This window comes from Rattus rattus, chromosome 4 (assembly GCF_011064425.1).
Source record: "Rattus rattus isolate New Zealand chromosome 4, Rrattus_CSIRO_v1, whole genome shotgun sequence".
Classification (NCBI taxonomy): domain Eukaryota; kingdom Metazoa; phylum Chordata; class Mammalia; order Rodentia; family Muridae; genus Rattus; species Rattus rattus.
The window spans coordinates 52,198,972-52,222,474 of record NC_046157.1 but is presented as its reverse complement, the minus strand read 5'-3'; the positions used below and the strand labels follow the sequence as shown (position 1 = coordinate 52,222,474).

At 49.1% G+C, this 23,503-nt stretch overlaps 1 protein-coding gene across 1 annotated transcript in view; it reads right to left on the bottom strand.

Moving 5' to 3' along the window:
• Rcan1 (regulator of calcineurin 1) overlaps positions 1-23,503 on the bottom strand; it is a 76,962-nt gene that overhangs the window by 9,607 nt on the left and 43,852 nt on the right. The window lies entirely within an intron of this gene.

Here is a 23,503-nt window from a genome sequence, read left to right as displayed (position 1 = left end):
TGATGTGTCTTGCTGGGCATCAGAGAAACGTTTTGAAATCTGTCTTGGTCAGTGAGCTGTTTTTTTGTTTTTTTGTTTTTTTAAGAAAAAAAGGGGGAAAGTAGGATTTGTTTTGAAGTCAGTGTTTTTACCCCCTCCCCATGTAACTTTACTGGATAGAAGTCCTGGTTCTTAGTGGAAGCATGCCCACGGTGCTCCTTTGAAAACTTCCTTACTGTAGCTGTGGGGCCAGAGATGGGCAGCATTGTGGGTTTCCTAAAGGGCTCAAGGGATCCAAGGGAAGAATGCCCTAGAAGGCTGAGGATAGCAGGGCACTCACCACAGAGACAGAAAATCTGGGTTCTGAGCCTGAGGAGGAGTCCTGTTCCACAGAGAAATACCTTTTATTAGGAAAGGAGGAAGAAACAGAAAGACTGTAGCTTATAACCGATGAGCTTGTTTGAGCGTGTGCCTTCGAGGGGTAGGGGTGCTTGCTGCAGAGTGCAGGGGACGCTAGCACCCCACCCCACCCCCTTCCGTCCAGAGAGCCCCAATGCCTACGTGTACCTACCAGTCTGGATCAGTTCATCAGCCCCATTTTCTCCAATCTCATTATCTCCTGAAAGCCATCAAAGTATTGAGGCCTTCCTTCTCTAGGCAAGGTGGAGTGTCAGCTTCCAAGTGTCCAGAGGTTAGGCTGAACCTTCCGCCTTGAAGGCTTTATTTAAAGTACTGTTAAAGTCAGCCAATGATTAAGAACAATATATGTGACCAGAACAAACAGGACATTAATCCCCACACACACACACACACACACACACACACACACACACACACACACACATACACACACACACACACGAGTCTTTTCAGATGAGCAAGTGTTGCTTAATTTCGGAGTCCGGCGCCTTGCTGCCAACTGTGGGCTTATGTAAGAAACCAGTTAAGGTGTTTGCTTTGCCAGATTACCCAGGGCTGCCAACCCCAAAAGACTTAGATAAACTTATACCAAAAGTGTTTAGGGTGCCGAGCAGTAAGTAGTATGTGTCAATCACCAGGGTTCCGAGGTTCTGTCACCAAAACAGGTTTATTAAAAGATTCAGACAGCATGGTGAGGGGTAGGGGGCTCTGAGGAGAATCAGGTCTATGAGGTAAAATGAGCATCGCTTCTTAGAGGGTCTCATAGGAGCCTACAGACAGACTCTCTTTGATTTTCCAGCTGAGGGAAAAAGTAGGGGAAGAAAATATGCCACCAAGAGCCTTTTGATGTGCCCTATATGTCTACCCTGCCAGTCTACAAACTCACTAGGGAACTGAAAAACCAGGGCACCTGGAAGTCTGTGAGTGGAGACTCACTGACAGTGCTCTCAGAAGGATGCTCGCTAGTATCTGAGAGATGCTGCAGGAACTGTGGGGAGGGGGAGGGCTGCTGCAGAACTGTGGGGAAGGGGGAGGGCTACTGCAGAACTGTGGGGAGGGGGAGGGCTACTGCAGAACTGTGCTTGGAACCCTCTTTATTTGTTACTGCAATCTTTCCTGGGCACTTAGAGATCACCTTCCCTCTGTAACTTCTTGGAAAAGCACGGCTTGCAAGGTTTAAGAAACAGCCACCAGCAATCATAGCAATCAGAGCGGTTTCTAACAACCTGGAGACCATCACTGCGGATTAAGGGCGGCAGCTCTGACATCACTGCGGATTAAGGGAGGCAGTGCTGATTTAGAGATTACCAGGCCAGAGTCAATGCTTAGTCATCCTGGTTGGCTCCTTTTGCCTGCTCCGTCCAGATTCACCTGCTTCCACAACTTTTACCTTCTGCTTTGATGCAATCCTCATGCAAAGGCAGATGCAGGTGTCTCTCACAAAGCCAGGGCTGCTGCCACTGGGACTCTGGCCACGCCCACTGACACCCCTCCCCCGCAGGCTCACCAGCATGGCTGTCTTCCCTCATCCAGGTGTGGGATGGCCTTCACAATCCTCAACTCAATCTTTCCAACAAGTCAGTCCCTTTGTTCCCCAAGTGTGAGCCTGCTTTCAGGCGGAGCCGCTCCAGGACGGAGAAAACCTTCTGGAAGTTTCCCCCAGGAAGCCTGGGGACACAGACACAGCACTGAGGCCTGGTGGGGAACTGGTAGTCAGTAAGGAGGGAAACTGTTCTAGGAGAGGGAGCAAGGCAGACTAGAACCTGTGACTCCCCAACACCAGACAGAAACCCAGCTTCAGGGCTGGGGCGCCCCTCAGTTGGTAGAATATTTTCTGACTATGCAGAAGCCCTGGGTTCGAGCCCCAGCACTGCAGGCACCAGTAAGATGCAGGCCTGTAATCCCAGTGCTTGGGAGGTGGGAGCTGGAGGATAAGGGATTCGAGGTTATCTTAGGCTACATCGGAGTCCCAGAACAGCCTGGGCTACATGAAAGTTTGTCTGAAAAAGAAAGAAAACAAAAACCAAAACAACAAATAAACAACTTCCCCCCTCCCCAAAAATCCAGTCCCCAACATCCGTGCTAGGAGGCATCCTGTCCACACTCAGGTTCAGATTTGGGAGGCGGCCTGGAAGTAGGACCTAGGAGAGATGCGCTGTGTGGTCAGTCTCCCCCCTGTCTCCATCACTGCCCACAGCTGGTTTCCAGGTCTGAGGTGCAAGCAGGCAGAGCCTGGTCCTCAGGTCCTTCCTGCTGCATCCTCTGCTGACTGCCTTGAAGTACATGAGCTGCATTCTCACGTGGCCTTGTGGCGGGAAAGTGCTGGGGACAGACAACTGTAGCGTATGACAAGGCCCCACTGCAACTTGGGTGCTCTTTAGGAAAACCAGGGTGATCCCAACAAGTTACAGAGGGAGGCCAATGTTTATGTGCCAGGGAGTTGGGCTCACACCCTGTACTAGAATGTGGGTGACCCAAGAGCTTTCCTTAATGGTCCCCACCCGGTGGCAGCCACCCTTACAACAGAAGCTGCCAGTGTTTACAAACTGGGAGCTTTCAGGCAGAAACTGAATTCCTGAGTTTTCTGGTAGGGCAGGGAGAGGACGCGGCTATACAGCTGCGAGCCCTATGTGGTTTGAGCTGTGCAGATGACCTTGGGACACACTGATATTCCCCAATAGCTCTTCCCTGAGGAGGGCCCCAGAGGCACATTGGGTTTCAGCATCTGGCTTAACTTAGAACTTCATCAGAAGGTAATGAGCCACCTGCTAGAGGCAGGCACTGGGTGCTGTGAGCACCGCAAGGCAGCTTGGCCACCCCATGGTCTCTCACCCTGAAATCACCCCATAAGCTCCTGGGAATTACAAGACAGTCATGGGGATGGGAATGGACGTGACGCCACTCGACTGTATAGAAACCACTATTGGTTTCAATAGCAATTGTCAGTAAGAAATTATTTTGTCACTTAAAGTGAGATGTTTAAATGCAGGTTTGTGTGTTTGAACAATGGCACTGTTCTGGAAGGCTATGGAGTCATTAGGAGGTGCGACCTGGCTGGGGAGCATGGGCTAGTGGGAGGGCCTTTGAGGTTAAGCCCACCTCCCCTTCAGGTCCATCTCTGCTTCCTAATCTGTTAGGATAGGAGCAAGTCAATGCTGCGGAGCTCCCATAAGTCCCTGCAGCAAAACTCCCATAAGCCCCTGCAGCACAAGCTCCCACAAGACCCTGCTGCACAAGTTCCCATAAGCCCCTGCAGTATGAGCCCCCACAAGGCCCTGCAGGGCAAGCTCCTGCAGACCCAGACCAAGTCAAGCACTACGCCTATCTCTAAGAAGATGGACTGTGTTCTCTACCGTGAGCCCCCCCCCCCGCCCCATCCTTCATGTTGGAAACAGTTCTCTACAGAACTAGCTTGCAATGAATGGAAGCAGGAAGTCCTGTTATTAGAAGACAGCACAGCCAGGGTGCTGGTGAGTGTCTTTAACTCTAATCCCAGCACTTGGGAGATAGATGCGGGGGATCTTTGAGTTTAAGGCCAGCCTGCTCAACAAACCAAGTTCCAGGCCAATCAGGGCTGCACAGTGAGGTCTTGTCTAAAGAGAGAGGGGATAGTTTCTGGAGGAATATTTTTTCTAAAAGATTTATTTTATGTGGATGAGTGTTTTATCTGCACATATTAAAAACGGTGCACTACGCATGTGCCCAGCATCCATGGAGGCCAGAGGAAGGGATCAAGTCCCCTGGAACTGGAGTTACTCAGGGTTGTAAGTCAGCGTGTGGGTGCTGGGAACTAAACCTGGGTCCTTGCTAAGAGCAGCAAGCGCTCCTAACTGCTCAGCTTCCAGGCCCCAGGATTTTTAAAGGTTAAAAAGGGAGGGGGGCATCTTGGGAAGACAGCATTTTAATCTGTTCTTTATGTAAAAATGTAGGACGTGCTTGGTAAATCATCTTAGCATGAAAATAACTGTGAAAGTCCATTCAACCTGGCTTTAGCTTTAAAAAACAAACAAACAAATCCTCTAGAATGAGCCACCTGGGTTCTTTCCTTCTGAGAAATGGTTATGGAGACCCTACAGCTCCCTCAGCCGCCATGGAGGGAATTATTTCGTACCTACAGTGATCAACCAACCAACTATCCAGCCAGTTGCCTCAGTGCCTAATCCCCCACAAAAGAAGTTCTTGTGTAAGGAGGATTCTTGTGGGTGAGGAGGGGACCAGGACTTGGTAGATGGCGAGCTACCCTGTGGTCCTGGTGCCTGGGGATGAATCTGTGGTGACTTCCAAGGATGAGGCATCTCTCATTGGAACAAGGTGATGGGCTCTGCCGCTCCATGTTGTTCAGGAGCCGCAGTGGCTACAGAGGCTGCTGCCTTCTGCTCAAGTGATTTCCAAAGAGGGCAACGGCTGAAGGCAGCAGGGATAAACCTTCATTCCTGAGGGGAATGAGTCAATGTCCCCGGTACCAATCAAGACAAGAGTTCAGAGTTGGAAAGGCTCGCTTCTTCCTTCCTTCCTTCCTTCCTTCCTTCCTTCCTTCCTTCCTTCCTTCCTTCCTTCCTCCCTCCCTCCCTCCCTCCTTCCCTTCCTTCCTTCCTTTCTTCTTAAATCATCTGAAAATTCTGACAAATAGGGCATTGTTTAAACCACAAGAGTTGCTGGCAGTCGTGAGCCGTTAGCTTCTCTACCTGAGTAACTTAAGGCGTTGGACAAAGTGAGTCAAAACTCCCGGTAGTGCCCACTGAAACCCTCACACTGACCCACCGGCTCACCCCAGGAACGAAACTCATGGTGGTGGGCTAAGATGAAAACGTGCACCTAGGGCAAATGAATGTCTAACTACTGACCAGACAATAAAAACGAAAAATGTGAAAGTGCATTTAAAAAATAAATCCTTAGTTCAGTGGAGAATAAAGCTACTTAAGGAGTGAGCGTGTTTACTATTAAAATCTAAGGTTTACTGTCAGATCATTGCTGTTAATAATAATCATTAAGAGTATTATTGGGATAGTTTGGTAAAGAAAAAGAATACAGTAAACAGAAATAATAAGGAAGACGACTGTGTTTTCTCTCTTGGCATATTGGATTCACAAAGTTTCCACAGTGCATATTAACTACTTTTTGAATAACAAAAAAGCTTTTGTTTTTTTCCCTTCTCCAATTCCATGCTGTATTTTAGTAGTCAAGGTTACAAGATATGCCACATGAAGTTCAAAGTTAGGAGCTGTTAATTTTATACTATATTTATAAGCTAAAATTCCTCAAGGTCTTGTGTGTGTGCACCTGGGTGCATATGCATGTGTGTGTGTGTGTGCACATGGGTGCATATGCACGTGTGTGTAGAACCGAGATATAATACCAGTGGTAGTTAGTCCCTCAGGTTCTACCCACCTTGTATTCATGAAGCAAGGTCTCTCACTGGCCTGAAATTCATTCACTACGTAGGTTTGGCTAGAAAGCCAGAGGATGCCAGGGACCCACTTGTCTCTGCCCGACCCAGTGCTAGGCTCAGAAGCACACATCACTGTCCCCTTACCCAGTTTGCTGTGTGTGGTTCTAGGGACTGAACTGGGGTTCTCATGCTTGCAAGGCAAAAGCTTTACAGACAGAACATTGCCCCAGTCCAGGCCTGTGTGTTTATGTTGTATTGTCAGTCATTGATTTCTTTCTTTCCTTCCTTCCTTCCTTCCTTCCTTCCTTCCTTCCTTCCTTCCTTCCTTCCTTCCATTTTTCAAGCTAGGGTTTCTCTGTGTAGCTTTGGCTATCCTGGAACTCTCGCTGTAGGCCAGACAGGTCTTGCACTCAGAGATCTGCCTGCCTCTGACTCCTGAGTGCTGGGTGGGATTAAAGGTGTGTGCCACCACTGTCCAGCTACTGATTTTTTTTTTTAAATCTCCCTTTACACCAAAATTTTACCCGAACTATTTATTTTACTAAAGATAAAACAACAAAAACCTGTTCTGCCAACCATCTTTAGTCAAACACCCAGTTGATGAGTTGTGTTGGCTGAGGTGTTCGCTGTACAATCAGGGCCAGGGAACAGTCACTCGATTTTGTCCTGTGATGTGCTGCAGGTAGCTGGGTCAAGCTCTGCATAAGGGTAAGCAGACCTCAGAGCACTGTGTGAGGCCAACAGTGAAGCTCTAGCACCTGCCGGGAGGCCTACTGTGTGGGCTGCTCTTGAATCTCCCTGCTCATCTCGGTTTCCACTTCTCTCAGACTCTGGGATCATGCTGGGGTATCTCCCCCATCCCCCACCCCCGCCTGGCTCCTTCCCTGGAATCACCCTTCTAACAAGTCTGGAATGTTACCCAACAAACTTTCCCCATCACAGCACTAATGATAACAGCTGTTTAATGTACAAGGCCTTCCAAGAGAATTTGTATTTAATCAGCAAATTCTAGAGTTCAAAGTCTCAACTCCAAAGGAATGTATTGCTAAAGGGGAAATTCCAGGCAAGAAGGCAAAGTACAGGACCTACATTGGTCATGCTTTCAAGTCTCGAGGAAAATGATAAATTTGTCCATCCACCTATCACTTATTAAAGGTCTGTTGTGTGCTCTAGTTTGCTTTTCTGTTGCTGTGATAAATGCCATGACCAAAAACAGCTTGTAGAGGGGAAGATTTATTTCAGGTCATAGTCTATCGCTTAGGGAAGTCAGGACAGGAACTCAAGCAGACCTGGAAGCAGGGAACATGGGGACCACTGCTTGCTGGCTTGCTTGCAGGCTCCTGCTCATCTAGATTGCTTATGGAGCCAAGGCCCACCTCCACAGGGATGGTGCTGCCCACAGTGGGCTGGGCACTCACTCCCACTGTGATCATTAATCAGTTCAGTCTTTCATAGACACGCACACAGACCAATCGGATTGACACAATGCTTCCGTTGACTGATGCTCCCTCTCCCCAGGTGACTCTAGCTTGTGTCAAATTGTCAATAAGAACTAAGGAGTGCAGCATGCTGGGATCAAAGGACCCCATCACACATCTTGTAAAGGAACCTCAGATTCTTAGCACTCACCACATTATGATTGGTTTCCTTCACTAAACTAAGGTTACTAAACTAAGAGACCAAGCTATGTACCCCAGAACACTAAAACTTCTTCACAAGTGTTTGCTGAAGAACACAGGGCGTCAATTACAGGCTCTGTGGGGATCTGTAGGAGAGGAAGGCACAGTCAGTTACTCTTTCCAAGAGCTCCCAGCCAAATCAGTCAAAAACTACTCAGCCATTACCAAGGGCGCAGTACAGGACCCAACAGTTCACTAGGGGCTCCACAGGCTTAAGGCACATTTCTTGTCCATATACGGGGCTAGCACTGCAGCTTAAGGGACAGGAGTGAAGGCTGGGTGACAAGAGAATGTGGGAGGGCTGGGGACAGCTCAGTTGGTGCAGTTCTTGCTTGGCAAGCATAAGGATTGGAGTTCAATCCAAGAAGCCATGTTGAAAAGAGAAAAACAAAACAAACAGCAAACAAACAAAACCCAAGCTGGGCATGGCAATGCACACTTGTAATCTCAGCACCTCAGAGGGAGGGAGAGATGGGTGCTTGGAGCTCACTGGCCAGCCAGCTTACCCTACGGGGCAACTGGCCGACAAAAACCCCTGCCTTGAAAAAGTGGACAGTGCCAACAGAACCGTAGCCAAGGTTGGCTTCGACCGCCATACAGAATGGCGCCACGCACGCACACACACACACAGACACACACACATACACACACACACACACACACACACACACGCAGCACACACACACACACGCACATGCACACACGTGTACACACACACACACACACACACACACACACACACACACGCACACACACACACACACACACACGAATCTCAGGAGATCCATAGGTGTTCAGGGAGGAGGTGACAGGGTCTACAAAGGCTAAGTCCAAGTCCAGTAGGTGATGAGCCCAACTCCATAACCAACCAGTCCAACCATAAGATCTGAGACTAGGGTCGGCTTTCAAATGGATAGAAAAATAGACCCTTGCTTTTCTCATTCCTATCTGAAAAGTTGATATTTCATGCTTCATTCACTTGGAACACTCATGTTGTGCAGCCTTAGATGGCTGAAGCTGAGTGGGAAAACCTCACTTATATCCTGGATGTTAGGACATCCTATCTCTCTGTACTTTAATTTCAAAGGGGAAAAAAACCCCATACCTTTGGTAAGAACATCGACATAAATAAGTGAATCTATTAGATGAAATCTTTTATTAGGTTATATTCTGGAATCTGGGCCCAGAGAACAGTGTACGCAAGATGTGAAGTGAGCAGGCCGCTAAGTGTGAGGGGTAGGCTAGAAAGCTGCGGGCAGCTGTGATGAAAGACCGCTCTACAGAGTTTTCAAAAGACACCTGCAACACCATCCCTCGTCTGCATGGCCTTGCAGAAATGGAAACTCAGGAGCAGCAGTCATCGCTTTCTCTTTAAGTGGTGAAGTGTCGTCATTCCGTGGAAACAGTAAGGGGACGTTTCCCACATGTGCTCATGAGGCAGGAAGTGTAGCTAATCAGGTCGGAAGCAAGCAACCAGGGTCAGCCACCCATTGCTTTTTTACCTGCGAGAATACAACAGCAGGCTTTGCTGAGGTCCCCAGTGGACCCTGTTGAAAGCTTGGTGCGACCAGGAGGTGGTGAAACCCTTAGGGGGTTGGGCCTCTTGGACTATCCTAAGGTCTGGTGATTGTAGGACCCTGGCACTTCCTCTCTTTGTTTCTTATTCAATGTCTATGGCACTGTGTAAGAGCAGGACATTTTCCTGAAAGAGTACGCTGTGTGCCGAATGTCCCTGCCTGCCACCCTTTACCATCTCCTCTCCCCATCTCACATTCCCTAGACCATTCAGCATCTACTTACACTCTCACCACTCTCTCTCTCACACACACACACATACTCACACACTCTTACACACACTCTCTCTCTTACACATACATACACACTCTCTCACACATACATTCTCACGCTCACACTCACACACACATTCTCACACGTTTACACACACATACACGCTCACACACATTCTCACACTAATACACTCACATACTCACACACATTCTCACACTAACACACACACACTCGATTGTGCACTAATGTACAATCTAGGGCTGAGATAGACATGAGGAAAAGCATGGGAAACTTGTCTCTCTGGAACTGACTTAATTTGTTTAAGATGATTACTTATAGTTTGTCAATCTCCTTGGAAATGATGAGACTTTATTCTTCTTTCCCACCATGGATGTGCATGGCATTCCAGGCTGCTGGGATTTCATCGTGGTTTCAGAAATATGATGCACACAGGACCATGGACAGGTTGGGTGGGATATAATGTCTATACAGCAGGGGGCACCTTCCCATGCATACGTAAATACATACACATACACAGGGGCTGCAGGCCTGTGCAAGGTATATATATTATATACACACCTGGGATTAAGGGTGTGCATGTCTGGATGGGAACTCTGGGTTAGCATACTGAGCAGCCAAAGCCTGGATAAGACAAGGCTCTAGCCCTTCCTGCTAGCAGTTCCTTGTTCATCAACTGTAACTTGCCAGGTTAGACACAATGAGATTTACAGCTAGACTCTGGCATGACTGGCTCAGACCCAGTCTGACTGTCCAGTACTTGTGCGGTAGTAGTCTCGTGTGCTGGCTGAAGTGCTCTTGGCTGCATTTTCCTTCTCTGTAACAGTTTAAGCCAAACTAATGCCTGTAGAGTCAGCATAGGTAAGTGCTCTTCTCAGACATCAGCTGCCAGGAAGCATCATGGCCACCACCTGGGACCTATGGGAGATGCGACTTATGCCCCTCCTACTGCAGTAGGCAGAAACCCTAATGTGGCCCCTGAGATTTTATCCCCGGGGTCATGGCCTGCATTTCCTGGAATGGTGACTAGGAAGACTTGTTTCTATTCTGTGATTAGATTAAATCTCTCCTGCAGATTATGCAGGGAGCCTCTCAAAGGGACCTGGCTGAAATCAGGAAGCTGAAATCAGACTCAGTGTGAGACCTTCTGGCCAAGCAGGTGGCACAGGCCTGTAATCCCAACCCTTTGGAGTCTGAGATGGGCGAATTCCAAGTTTGGGGTTAGACTGGGCTACACAGTGAGCTCAAGACCAGCCTGGGCCGCTAAGTGAGAAGCAGGGTCCCCTCCACAGATTCCTGACAGACGTGCAGACCAGCCAGGACCCTGCTTCCAGCCTCCAAGAATGAGAGCACCTTGTGAGCATGCCTGGTCTTCCCACTTCTAGACCTGTCAGACCCTGATGGGGCAAGGCACGCATCTGCTGTAACTTGTTCCACAGCGACAGAAAACAGACACATACAGTTACTGATTTGGAAAGTGTTTAACAAGCCTTCCAGGTGAGCAGTATTGTGCAAGCTGGAGCACAGCTAGTGCGGATAATGAGACATCTGGTACAGTTCTGGCTGGACCGGACTTCTGTGCTCACATATATACTTAGCATGACCACGGGACATCCTGAAAACACCAGACCAGCCCCTCTGGACATTCCCAAAACAAATGTGAGGAATGACAAGCCTACCTGTGGTTTGCAAGTCTCTGGACCATGACATAGCCCCAGCTACCTCTCAGCTTGGGCCCTGCCTCATCTGTGACTTGCTCCGGCCACATTGTCCGGGATCATTGATGCTCCCTGGGGATGTCTTCATGTCTGGTGCTCTGAATCAGACGCTCCTCCAGGGGAGCATCTCTCTCACCTTTTCCTGGCTCATTCTTCCTTTAACAGGAAGTGACAAAGCCCCACTCTGGTTGGAAAGTCTCCCCTGGACGCCTCATGTGAGGGATCCGTCTGTTGTACCTCATTTTTTTTCTGGCCCAAATGACAATGACAATGGGTCCACATTTGTCCCTTAACAACCCAGGTTGTCCCCGGGACTCCCCAAGAGCTGGAAACAAACACCCATATGTTCACACCTACGCCATTTCTGGGTAGCCAGGAGGTGGCTGGTTCGCTGACTGCTGACAAAATGCTGGGATGAGCTAACAGTGCAGCTACCTGTGGACTCTAAAATACTGAGCTACAGAGAAGAAAGGTGGCTTAGCAGACAGTGGGTGCCAAAGCACCCAGCACGCTGGAGAACGGCACCCAGCACGCTGGAGAACAGCCGAGATAGAAGACAACGCTGATTATGGACCTTTCAGACACAAGTTTAAAATCCAGGGAGAGAGATCCCCCAGCCGCTTTTTAAATGACCTTAGCGGCTTCTGATCTCTGGATGTAAGTTTTTTAGCATCCCTTCTGTCAGTGTTTCAAAGCCTTGTCCTTGTGGGAGGGGCCAGCTGATCCGAGGGGACAGAAGGGAGAGCCAGGCTCTCAGCAGACACCCACTTCAGCTCCAGTCACAGTCTGCATGGGAGCTAAGAACTGACTGGGAAGGAGGGCCAGCAGGAGCCTCCTGTAGGAGGGGAGGCCCCACAGGAACACCAAGGTCTGAAGAGGAAGGTCAGTGAGGACTCTTGTGTGACATCTGGGGGTTCTGGAACTTTCCATAGAACTTAATAGTGACACCCTTGTGGGAGGGCTGGACAGGCCTACAGTTCAGCACCACACAGGCTTCCGATGGGATGTATGCCCTCAGGAAACTAAAGCAAGGTGCAGTGTCAGGGAAAAGTCACACAGCCAGGCCCAGCCTCACTCGTCCCCCTCCCAGTGGTTTGTGAAGGGACTTGGGTGGCCTGAGCATGGCAGGCCTGACAGACTGGCTGTGGCAGGCAGGCCTTGCCTTTCTCCCCCTTGCCCCTGCCTTGCCAACCTGGCTGGTTACACTCCAGAGCTAGCCCCTAAGGTCCATTCCCTTATCTGGCCACTTCCTCCTCCTGAGGCTGATTACCAAGGCCCTGCTATCAAAGTACTGAAGTCCAGCAATCAGGAGCCCTCATTGGCTCCCTAATCAACACGCCAATTAAATCCAACGCCTCATCCTAACCGGGGTTTCCCCTTTTACCTTTGTAAGTGTCATTTGCCATGGCCATGTCTGTCTCCTCTATCCAGAGGCAGTCCTTTGACCCCTCTGGGATGAATACCCCTGACCCCTCTGCCTTGTTCCCTTCCCCTTCTCCTCATCCTCTGTCTCCTGATTTTGTCTCTCATTCCCTGCCTGTTGTCCCTCTGGGCAAAGAAATCTTTGGCTGAGAACTCGGTTTGGGGGTCCTGAGCCGATATAGACCCTTTCAGTTGTTTCTTGCCCCAGTGGACCGATTAGAGCAGGGCGGAGCGGGCAGCTGCGCAGGGTCCTGCACGTTGACTCCCAGCGCTCTCTGAGGGCTCTCTGAATGCTTGGCACCTGCTAATAGAGGACGGTCTGTAGACAGGAGCCTTGGTCCCTGTGGGAAGAGAGCTTCCCCCAAACTAGCAAGGCCATTTCAGAAAGGGAGCAGCATAGGGTGGGCCCCAAGGAGGCAGAAGCAGGCAGGCACTGAGGCAGGCTTGCTACGTGGGTTTGAGGGGAAGGGAGCTCACCAGGTAGAAGACCCAGTGTCCTAGTATTCTGAGAGCCCTGTTTTCCCTCAGCACTTCAGATAAAATGATCTCTCTCCGTGAGGCCTTGTCACTTGCCTTCTGGACTCCTCTCCCTACATCCCCAGTCTTGCCCTGCTGTCCCCTTCTCTTGATTGTCCTGAACACCAGCCACTGTCCTCTATTTTTTCTGCAAGTGTGACGCCTCATGGAGACTGCCAGATCTCCTGGGAGGGCCCCCTTAGAGAATAATAACTCAGGGATCTAAAATTAAGCAGGTTGTCCTAACATGCCAAGAATAGCCCCGGCACACCAAATGCACTCATTTGATTTCTTATTCAGAAGGAAAGAACGGCCTCTTTTAATATAGAACACCTGTGAAATGTGTCATTTCAAACAGGTCCCAAGCAGATCCCCGTACTGTCCACAACTCAAAATGTGGGTTGACGCACACGGGCAGAAGGGCTGAAGGGTTTCAGTGGCGCAAAGTGAATCCTCACATACAGCTGGGGCTGCTAACTGGAGGGATTTCCTGAGATAACAGGGTGTGAGGCCCTGTCTCAGCACAAAACAGCAATAGCAGATTTGCACCCCCCCCTTTTTTCATGTCAAGGGTTTTTGTTTGTTTGTTTGTTTGTTTATTGTTTTCCTCCTTCATTAAATAAAAATCCACTTCACAAAAGCTCTCTACCCTGCCCGTTCCCCAGCCAAGAACTTGCTGCACACTGGCTAAGAGGAACTGACTATTAAAACATGGATCTTACCGTGCCACCGCAGTTTCTTCCTTATTTAAAAAAAATAAAGAAGTTAGGTTAAATAAACAGTATAGAAACTGTGTTTCAAACTAAGCAGGCTGTAACTGACCAACATTTGCTGGTATAATTAAATTACTTGAAAAAAGAACACTAGAGTATCAACAGCCCCCTGTTTATTCTAGAAGCCTATGAGAAAAAAAAAATCTCAAAAGAAAACCTGCAGCTCAGAAGTTGCAGCCTGAAAACAAAGGCTGACCTCTCTAGCACCGTTCCGTCATGAATTTTGCTGCAACTCGGAAAGTGGAAGTTGGAAGCCACAGGCCAACAGCCCACAGAGCAGGAACTCAAGAATAGGAGGAAGCAGGTTTAGAATAGCAATGTGTTCCTCCCGTAGATGTATATTTTACAAGAAATGGTTGATTCTATTTCAGATATGGAAAGAGAGCATGTTTTTCCCACTGAGAGGGGAAATAGAAAAGGTCAGAGGCCGCTGATCCATTATGATGTCTGGAAACTGAGAACAGTGGAGTCAGTGACTGGTCATGAAGCGACTTGGGAGAGGTGGCTGAAGGACGGGCTGGTCCCTGATGAGGACACAGCTCCAGTGCTACTCGGGGGTCTCTATGTAGGAAAGAGTCCTACAGTAAGTCAGACAGTGATTTCTGCAGGCCCTAGGAGCCAGGGCAGTGACTCACTGGGTAAAGTATTTATCATACATGCAGGATCCCTGGAACCCACATAAAGCTACACATGGCCATGCCTGTCTATAATCACCGCTCTCCTAGGGAGAGACGGGAGGGAGGCAGAGATGCGAGGATCCTTGGAAGCTGACGAGCAGCTAACCTGGAGGGACATGGGTGAACAAGAGACTGTCTCAAGCAGAGTGGAAGGCAAGTCCTGACGCCCAAGATTGTCCTGTGACATGCTCTATGGTATGTGCACACATTTTCACATGCATACACACATACATACGTGCACCCAAAGATGAAATTATAACAGTCTTACAAAAGGACACAAGGTGCCACGAGGCAGCAGCTGCCCCCAGCGGCAGAACCAGGCTCCTGAGGACCTGGCCAGGGACCCCCACCACACAGCTCTGATGGTGTCTGCCATCCCAGAGCCAGGGCCTCTCGGAGTGCAGCTTCATTTCCACCTGCCACCCTCTAGAATAGAGCCGTCCTCTCTCTCCCCTTTCATTTGCTCCCTAGGAATACATCCTAGGAGATACACGGAGAGTCAACCTATGACATAGAAGGGAAATGGGAGATTAATTTCCCCACTGCTATGGACCAAATTCTGCTGTCCATAGTCGTGGAAGCTGGGGTAGGGCTTGAGGAAAGGATTGGGTTCGATGAAGTTCCATTGATGGGAAACAAGAATCCTCGGTGTTAAGACGCCCAGTCTGTGGTACTTTGTGAGTAGCCTAAGATGCCTCACTAGTCCCTGGGAGTCTGTCATAGCCTGAGCTAAGATCTCCCAGACACTCAGCTTTAAAACCAGGGTTAACAGTCTGTGGATTCCAAACTAATTCTCTTGACTTATTAAGAAGCAATGAGTTAAGACATTCAGTATCTTTTAACTGCAGCATACGTTTTTGCTTTCAAAGCCACATATGAAGCTGATTTTGCCAAGCTGGGGTAAGTGTGGCCAACTTCCTGAGTCTTGCCTCCCAAGTGACCCAACCCTGTGGCGGAGCAGACGCACGGGACTCCAAACTCTACACCATGGCTCTGGCATCTTGAACATCTTGGGGTCCCCAAGGCAACTTCTATGTTGCAGCTTCTTTTTTCAATGTTTGGGATTCATACATGATCTTCTGGGCTCTTCCAAAGGGCTGGCATCACTTCTCCAGCTCTGCCCTCTGCAGTGCTCTGAGCTCAGGTTGATCCACTCCACAGCTGCTGCTGTTCTTGGTGGTCATCCCATGGTACTGGCATCTCCAATACACTGGGGTCTTCCACTTAACTAGGCTTCACCAATAGCCTCTCATGGACTCTCTTCACGGTGCCAAGCCTCAACTCCAATAGCCTCTCATGAACTCCCTTCATGATGCCAAGCCTCAACTCCTTTGCATGACCCCTTCAATCCTGGTCCTTCAACTGCAACTGAGGCTGCACCTTCACCAATGGCCTTCTATGGCCTCTCACAGTGCCGAGCCTCAACTGCTCTCCATGACCCCTTCGTGCCTTCAAAACCAGTGCCACCTGGGCAACTCTTACACATTACCAAGCCACAGCACAAGGCACAACCTTGGCTTTCTCTGGAACATAGCTTCTTTGTGCTCTCAGGAAACACTTCCCAGAAGATTTCATCTCAATGATGCTGGTCTCTTCTTAATCACCACTAATTTCTTAGCTCCAGCGAGCCAGCATCAGTTGTCTCAGTAGTCCCTTCTATTCTGGACTCTGTAAAGCCTGAGCCACATGGCCAAAGCTGCTGAGTTCTGCTGCTTGCAGGAGCTGGAACACGGCTCCCTTGTTCTATTACATCAACACTAGCTTCCTCTTTTCCAACTCCTTCACTGACTAAGCTTAGCTGTCCTGGATCTTGCTCTGTAGATTGACCTTGAACTCAGAGATCTGCGTGCCCGTCTCCTGGAATTAAAGGTAAGTGCCACCATGCCTGGATCTAAACTTAGCTGGGTACGATCTTGCCCCAAAGTCCCCACCCCTTAATTTGTTATCTCCTTGAACACAGGATTCAGCTCCCTTTCACTTCCTGGTGCCCCTTTAACACCATATATTTTATATTTTTCCTTTCTAAGCTTGCCACACTTGTTCAAAATGCTCTTCACGAGACTTGACCAGAGAATGAAATTTCCACTGGGCTTTTTTGAGACGTCCTTTGTCAATGCAATTAATAAAAATCTCTTTACCTTAGACTCAGGTAGACTTTTCAGACAGGGGCAAAAAGCAGCCACCTTCTTCACCAAAATATCACAAAAGCAGTCTCAGGGCCAACATGCTGAAATTCTTTTCTTTTGAAACCTCTTGGGCCAGGTCTACAAAGTTCAGATCACCCTCAGTAACAAAGACTTCCATATTCCTAAGATGGCCCATTAAGCCCTACTTAAGCCATTCTATTGCTTTCCAAATCTCAAGTCCCCAAATCCGCATTCTTCCAAACGAAAGCCTGGTGAGGCCTATCACAGCAGTACCCCAGTCCCTGGCACCAACTTCTGTCTTAGTTATGGTTTTACTTCTGCGCTGTCAGCTGTTGGGTTACGACCACAGCCTCGAGTCTCAGTTCTCTGCCCTCTGCCTTGCTGATTCACGCTCTCACTGTCCCTATACTATGAAGGTCAGCCATGACTAAGTGCTGTGCTCAAACATGCTCAGCCTGAGTGCTGGCATGTTGTGCCTTGGGCCCCTGGATGCCCTCAGAGGCAGTGGGTAAAAGACATTAAGGGTTACACAGGTCAGCGTGAGCTCAGACGCGAACTACTTACATGGGCACCATCCAGAACTTAACCTGTGATGTCATCTAAATATTATATTTATTTCTTTTATAATTGTTCACTTCCTAACCTGGTGGTTAGGTGATAGTCTAACATGCTCTAGGGTTTAAAAACACATCTGCCAACTGATTCACTGTGGCTGCTCAAAACTAGTATTAGTGGTGAGAACCCAAGACCCTAAAATGACAAATCGTGGAGGGGAACTTAGAAAACTGATGCTTACAGCCAGGCTGGCACTGCTGACCTTCTAGCCCAGGTTCACACAGGGCTGCAGGGTTCCTAGTTTATTTCCAATATGTAACACAAAAGTGGGGCCTTAGCCAGACCGGTAACACACAGTAGAGGCCCTTACAGAGCAGAAGCACCAACTTAGAGCACAGAGTTCCTTGTTCTGTTGAAATACTTAGGAGTGGGGATGGTGGGAGCTCTCCCAGCTTTTCCAGTTCTCTCAGCAGCTCACAGAGCCATCCATTTGTTCAGTGAACACCAGCCATGGCTGGAGCTCTGACTCCGCCAGTTCCTCCTTAAACACAGGGCACATGTCCCAAAAAGATAGTCGGGCTAGACCCAGTGTGGTCCTTACACTTTACCCAATGTTCCTGCCAGTGCTGATGGCTTTAAAGTAGTACCAGAGGGTTAAGGCAGAACCTCCCCACCTCCCCCGCCCCTGCCCCCTGCTGCTCCCACCCCAAGTCCCCACCCCAGGCTTTAAGGTCTCTGAAATTGAATGCAGAGCCTCAACTCGGACTGGGCAAGAGCTTTACCACTGGGCTATACCTCTGACCCCCTTTTCCTCTGTATTTTGAGACAAGGTCTAACTAAGTTGCCCACTGGCTGGCCTTGAATTCACTTTACAACCCAGGCAGGATTTAAATTTGTGATCCTCCTGCCTCGGCCTACTGAGTAGCTGAGATTACAGGCTTCTGTCCGTCCTAGCTGTGACCACTTGAATATTTCTCCAGCAGTCTTCCTTGGAGTCACGCCTTCTCCAGCGACCTGGAGTGTGGGATGGAGAACGTCAGCTCCCACTCGAGGGCATAATTCCAGCCTGCTGTCTGCCTAAGACAGAGGCAGACCATTCTCAGGCAAGAGCCGACTCTGAGGAGCAGCTCTGCATTCACCACAGACCTCACAGCTTCTGTTAAGGGCTGAATGGCACCCCCAAGTCCAGCACTTTCCCCACAACTCACCTCGAAGGGAAGGCCTCTAAAAAGATGGTTAAGATAAACAGGCCATTAGAGTCGTCTAATTCTGTCTGCCCGGTGTCATGTCAGACCTAGAGTTGCAGAGGATTTCCACCCAAACAGAGAACCGTATAAGGAGACAGTAAGAAGTTACCATCCACATGCCAGGGATAAGTCGCAGGAGGGGATGGCCCCACCCACATGTTGATCTTGAACTTCTAGCCCCTGAACAGGAGGGATGAGCCCCAGTTGTTAAGCACTTAGTCTAGGATTGTGTGGGGCCTCCTAATGAACTACTCCAATCTCCAACGCAACCGTGCGACATATGCCCATGTGAACCAACATCTTTGTCCTACACAAGGGCTCCTATCTACAGCTTCTGTGTGCCCAAGGAGAAATCCCGACGAAAATGAGTGGGCATCAGTGGCTCCGGGCCACCTGCCCCAGAGCACTAGCTGCCTTGGGACCTGCCGGAAGGGGTGCTAACTCCATTACAGAGCTGGGACGTTCACATCCCACACCACGCTGCAGTTCATTCATACATGAGAACCAACAAACGTCACCACCGAGAAAGGAAGCAATCGAGCGTGAGGTGTAAAAGTCACTTCCAAGTCTCTCCCCTCCCCGATGACTCCAAGGACAGCAGCAGCCAGGCTTTCAAAGGCACCCATCACTGCAAGAGAAATGGGGGTGGTTCGTGCCAAAAGTCTCCCTCGAGCACCGCTCCTTTCCCAGTGAGCTGGACGCTCTGTTGGCTGGCTCCTAGGTGGAAAAACTCACAGGCAATGCATCCTAGCAGAAAATATCTGTCATTGGTTCTCCCCTGGAGGGGGATGACAAAGCCTGAATCATGTTGCCTGGACTTGAAAATGATGCTGATTTGTCGTTTTCCATTGGAGCCATCAAGGGCGGCTCTGCCTCTCCAGACTGACCTCCCTCATCTGGCCACAAGCCCACACTCTGACGGTGGGCAAGCATGGCATCAGGGTTAACTAAGATCTGCCTTGATGCTCCCTAGGGGATACTCTCCCCTTCAGTCCTTTCCGTCAGCATTGAAGTACTAAGGCATGAAAGTGCTGTGAATCTCCTTCCTGCTAGAGCCGGCCCGAGCTCCCTGACCCTGTAAGTCAGCAGAAAGCCCCCGGAGGCATCTTGGCCTGCCATGGCACAGAGCCTTGTAAAACTCCCTCGGAAAGATTTAGTACTTGGCTCACAGCTTGCATGAGAAGACCTGGATGGCTGAGGGCTCTTGGGATACTCTTATTAAGACCCCAGTTGAGAGAGAGAGAGGAAGGAATGCCCAGGCCCTCACTGGGCTTGGGCAGGGTCTGAGGCAGCTGAATGTTGATAAGAACGCAGGCTTGGATATGGTGGAAAGCTCTGCTGGGCTTCCTGGAGGTAAGACTTACATTGTATCTCTATTGGACACATTGTGACATCCAGAGGCTCAGTGTCCCTATCAGGCCATGATCCTGTCCACAGTCTTGGCCACCAATGAATCCTGAATCTGTAGCAGGCTTAGGCATCAGCCATGAGATTGCTGGAAACAGAAGCTTGGGCCCCGAGATCCCAAGAGACTCCTATGCATAGTGAGGCACTGCTCTGTGTGAGGAGAGGGAGGGTATGTAGGTTATTAGCATCTAGTGGCCAAGTGACAGAGTGAGTGTGAGGACGTCCAGAGTTAACTTCTCCATGGGGAATGTACTAGACTATCACAGATGGCCAATGTGTTTTTCAGGATCCTGTCCAGGGAAAAGCTTAGCACATTATCAAGGGTGCTAGGGTCAACTGAAATTCCATCAGTGTTCAGCACCGGGGCTGGGGATACGGCTCAGCACAATGTTTGCTTGTACAAACTGGGAATGGTGGCATAGGCCTGCAGTTCCATCACTCAGGACTGGAGGCAGGAGGATTAGAAATTTCAGTCATCCTTGGCTACATGGTGAGTTCGAGATTGCCCAGGGCCATGTGAAACCCTGTCCTCCCAAACCAAAAAATGAGCACAGTCAGCTACAAATATGCAGCCTCTGTTCCTAACCGAGTCATTCTAGTTGATGTGACGGTTACACGTGTGGCAATGCCACTGTGATCGTGGAGGGCTGTGTGTGCTGACCCATGAAGACAGGGGAGCAATGTTAGCTGACGGACACGGCCAATAAAGCAATGAACTCCTTTCCCTCCAGAGCGATTTCAGTGGCTGCCTGCACTTGCAGCGTTTCCTCTAGAGAGCAGTTCTATAGACTTCACGTGGCTCAGACCAGTCCGCCCCATCCCCACACGTGTTTTGTGTCTCTTTAAGGGGATGGAGATGGACTGGAGAGATGGCTCAGTGGTTAAGAGCACTGATTGCTCTTCCAGAGGTCCTGAGTTCAAGTCCCAGCAACCACCTGGTGGCTCACAACCATCTGTAATGAGATCTGATGCCCTCTTCTGGTGTGTCTGAAGACAGCTACAGTGTATTTATATATAATAAATAAATCTTTAAAAAAAAAGGGGGGGGATGGAGAACACTGGGATACAACGGTTTTATTCTGAATTTCAGGCTACCTGAGACACAGCAGACCGGACTCTCTTCTGTAACAGCTCTGAGGGCTGTGGGGAGAGAAAGGTCAGAACCAAAAGTTCTGGGACAGCAGCTGTGCCATCGCTATCTGCTCCTCAGACCTACACTCCCACCCCCTCATCCCCCCACTACCGCAGGCTCTGTGGGGTTCCAGACGGGCAGCAGAGTCTTTCCTCTCTGTGTCTGTTGGGAGAAGGTGCCCTGGATCCCGCAGGGATCAGCAGTTGTGGGGAAAGCCTTCGACAGCCTTTGCTAAATCAGCACTTGTCAATTTTCTCTAAAAAATCAGGATCGGAAAAACAGGCCGAAGGTCCAGCCAGGTATCTGGAGATGCTGCCATGTGACTTAGTGCCTGGAGCCACGGAAAGTCACACTACTTCCTGATTGCACAGTCTGGTTGGCCACTGAAACACTAGTCCTGACTAATTCGTTCCGTGCTCGGTTTTCCATGGCTGACTCACAGCCATCTCCCCCTCCTCCTCGGGTTTCCTGAGTGACTCTGATGAGGATCGTTCCACATTTAAAAGTGGGATGCACATTGAACCCAGAACCCAGGCACGGCCCCAAACTCCCGGATCTGAGTCCCAAATTAACATCTGGTTGGAGAATCCCAAGCCTTTGGGTTGATGGGCCCTAAGGGGCAGAGGGCCTGTAGTCCAGCACAGGGTTCAGTGCCAAAGCAGGTTATCGTCAGGGAATGAGTGAGCACAACTGGGAGCCGGGGAGGCTCGAACCCAGTTATAGCAGTTAAGATGCAAACACGCTCGCCAAAGGCCAACGTACACTCCCTCCGAGGGCGGCCAGGCCAGACGCCTTAGTAAAGACTATTGGAGTGTGTTATCATTATATTTTCATTACCAAAGGAACGGAACACTGCCTGCTTTAGTTTGGACTTGAAAGAGGAGGGGGGCTGATAGATTCTGTGATCTCTCTAAAACACGCTCTGGAACGCCGCACACATGTTAGCTGGCACAGACAGACGGTAACTGGTAACCGGCTCTAACTCTCAACTAACCACTTCTGTTCACCTTTCTTTACAACTGTTTTATATACATTTGCACTGTTGGAGAGCACTTCTAGGTCCCCAAGGGTGTCAGCCTTTGAGCCACAACACTTGATTTTAGTTTTTATGTTTCTAGTAATCGTCCTGAAAAGCATCCCTATAGAAAGATGTCGAGACACTGTGAAATTATGCAATCACTTTGACCTACAAAGGATTACTTCATCAAGGTCACTGGGCTTTAAATGCCTACAAATAGATGGGCACCAATGGTGGTGGCACACGCCTTTAATCCTGGCCCACAGGAGGCAAAGGCAGGTGGATCTCTGAGTTCAAGGGTCAGCCTGATCTACAGAACAAGTTCCAGGATAACTGGGGCTACAGAGAAACCTGTCTCAAAAAATCAAAAGAGCCAAATCAATGAATTATTTTTTAAACAATCTTTCTAATTGACTAGAAACTGCATGAAGGCTAGGTTCTGGGTACTGAATGCTCTGACAGACTGTACAGTAGGGGTCAGCAATGCATTACTAAGCCCAGGTGAAAGTTCAGTGTTCACTCTGACAAGAAACTCAGTTTGAGCAAGCTTCCACCATGATGGGGGTGGGGGTGGGGGTGGGGGTGGGGGTGGGGGAGATGGGGAGGGGGTGTGTGCGCTCAGTGTTGCCCACTGGGTACAACCACTATTCCCACACAGTGGGTCTCCTGTCAGACAAATGAGACCACTCTTCAAATGCAAATGATTAAGGGTGGAAGCTGGATATTAGGAGACAAATCAGCCAAACATAATGGATACTAATTTAGATTCGAATTTAAATATGCAAATTATGAAAAAGACATTTGTGAGGCCAATCTGGGAATCTGAGAACAGAATGGATGTTTGATGGTTGTATCAAAGTTTGTTTATTTTTTAATTTATTAGTTTATATATGTAAGTTTATTAGTTTTTTTTTTTTATTAAAACAGAATTCTTAGTGGTGCACACCTTTAATCGCAGCACTCAGAAGATAGAGGCAGGTAGATCTCTGTGAGTCTGAGGCCAACCTAGTGATTTCCAGGACAGCCAAGGCAACCCCCCCAAACACCCCCCAAAACAACCAACAACTAGAATTCTTAGACCTTACTTGTGTACAATGGAGTATGCTACCTGAAGTATGTTCAAACTTATTCCCCATTGTGAGGGAGGGAAGAGAAGTTGTCCAGTAGAGGTTGGGAGGTCGGGAGGTCAGGTGAGCAGACATGCTACAACAGACCCTGTCTGCCTTTGTGTGAGGTTGAAATCTCCATAGTAAAAAGTTATTTCAAAAAATAAAAGAAGAGGGAAGGGAGGGAGGGAGGGAAGGAGGGAGGGAGGGAGGGAGGGAGGGAGGGAAGGAAGGAAGGAAGGAAGGAAGGAAGGAAGGAAGGGAGGAGACTTGCTAAGAGACTCAGAGCAAGGTTGGCACAGCCCACACCACGCCCAGCCTGACCCCGAATGGGTGTGGCCTAACAGCTTTCGTAATGAAATGGGTGATTCATGAAGTTGAGATGCGCCATTCAAGCTTTAACCGTTCTTGCAGAGATTAGGACCGTCTTAGAAACGGCTTCTTTGTATGGTCACTGTAATCAGTGGCAAATATATCCAGATTATTTAAAAATCATTGTACTACTGTCAGAA